Below are 1,873 nucleotides of genomic sequence, written 5' to 3' on the forward strand. Positions count from 1 at the left end.
TCCCCCATTATATATAGTCGCCACTGTAAACAGCTTGTATCTACAGACTAAACTGTGACTTAACTGTCAGGGTACAGTTGTAGTAGGAGCATCCTTCTTTCTTAATCATCCTTTTTAATTCAAGGAGAATATTCTCTAAGTGTCTGAATAGTCTAGACAATGTGACATATGATTTAAGTCACCCTTACACATATAGCTTCTATACTTACCTTTGAAGAGACTGTAATCCAACATTTCTTCAATAAGTCCCACTGAAAACTGTGTTTCCGTTGAGACAAACTTTCTTGGCAAAAAGTTGAATTCAATAAATGTCTACCCAAAATGAGAGTCCCACCCCAAATCACAGGTGGAGATATTATTACACCCATTTCATAAAACTTGCAAGTCCCTATACTATGCAAATAGGCTCATAAATGAATACAGGATTCTCCTAACATTTGACGACTTTAGTGTATAAATTGGTTTCTAGAGTTCCATCTCTGCTTCTGTGCTAGTAGCTATCTCCAAACCATTATAAGGAGACATCCCTGTGTGCTGAAGTTCCAAGAACAGTTCAGTTCTCTGAGAGAAGGCAATGCCAGCAGCTGCATGCTTAGCTTGGCTCTCTCCTGTATAGTTCTTAGCATTAGAGGATGGCTTTGGCTCATTGGGAAGGAGTTCAGTGAGGGGTTTCTAGAGAACAAGCTCCATGGAAGGATGGCTCATAGACTCAATTTTTTTTTTTTTTTTTTGTAAAGTTCATCAAATTCCTTCTTCAAACCTGTTTTCATAGTATCAGAAAGGAGAAGACTACGGAGGTGGTTAACATTTCTGTGAGCTTCAACTTCTTCATCAATTATCCTGTCTTCAATCTCCTGAAGCTTACTTCAGGCAACTTCACACTGGTTCTCCAGTCGTCTCATCTATTTCTTCACAAATAGAATCTAATATTCCAGGTAGAGAAAGTCCACTAGTGCATGGCTTTACTCCACACTCCACACCCCTCTACATCTTGGTGTGCACAAAGAATTCATTCATTATGACCAGCACAGAGCTCTGCTTCAATTTTCTTTTTTTCCTTTTTTTTTTTTTTTTTTTTTTTTTTTAGCAGGCAATCCTCCTCCTCCTGCTCCTCTAGCTTGTGTTTCTTTTTACAATGAATGGGAAAATGTGCACCGTTCTCCCGCTGTGGTTGCTTGGGACAGCTCATGGTCCTAGCCGTGGTGCCAGCTGGGTGCTGTCTGCCCCCAGGTGGAAAAACCCGCTAGGCAAGGCAAGCGGCTGCTGGAGGAAGTCCAAACTGCAGCTCAGGGGGAGGCCGCTGAAAGGCTAGAGGAGCACAGCCATGGCCATGAGAAGCTAGCTGCAGCCACAGCGACTGCTGAGAGGCGCCCAGCTCTGAGCCTACTCTGGACCCAATGTCACGCCTTCAAGCGCTAGTCCTGCCTCTTATCCGCCATCTTAATCTGAGCTCTTACAGGAATTTTAAAATAGTTTTTCCTAGTTCTGTGACGAATGTCGTTGGTAGTTTGATAGTAATAGCATTGAATCGTGAAACTGCTTTTGGCAATTTGACCATTCTAATGAAAATCATTTTTCCTATCCATGAGCATGAAATGTTTTTTTTTTTTCTTTTTTTTATTTTGACATCTACATTTTCTTTTTTTTTTAATTTTTATTTTTTTTAAATTAATTTATTATTATTATACTTTAAGTTGTAGGGTACATGTGCATAACGTGCAGGTTTGTTACATATGTATACTTGTGCCATGTTGGTGTGCTGCACCCATCAACTCATCATTTACATCAGGTATAACTCCCAATGCAATCCCTTCACCCTCCCCCCTCCCCATGATAGGCCCCGGTGTGTGATGTTCCCCTTCCTGAGTCCAAG

The 1,873-nt window shown here is 41.0% G+C and overlaps 1 pseudogene; it reads right to left on the reverse strand.

The window, feature by feature from the left end:
- Positions 1 to 465: 465 nt before the first annotated feature.
- LOC112616626 lies at positions 466 to 1,326 on the reverse strand (annotated as a pseudogene).
- Between the last annotated feature and the right edge of the window lie 547 nt (positions 1,327 to 1,873).

This window comes from Theropithecus gelada, chromosome X (assembly GCF_003255815.1).
Source record: "Theropithecus gelada isolate Dixy chromosome X, Tgel_1.0, whole genome shotgun sequence".
NCBI classification, from domain to species: Eukaryota; Metazoa; Chordata; class Mammalia; order Primates; family Cercopithecidae; genus Theropithecus; species Theropithecus gelada.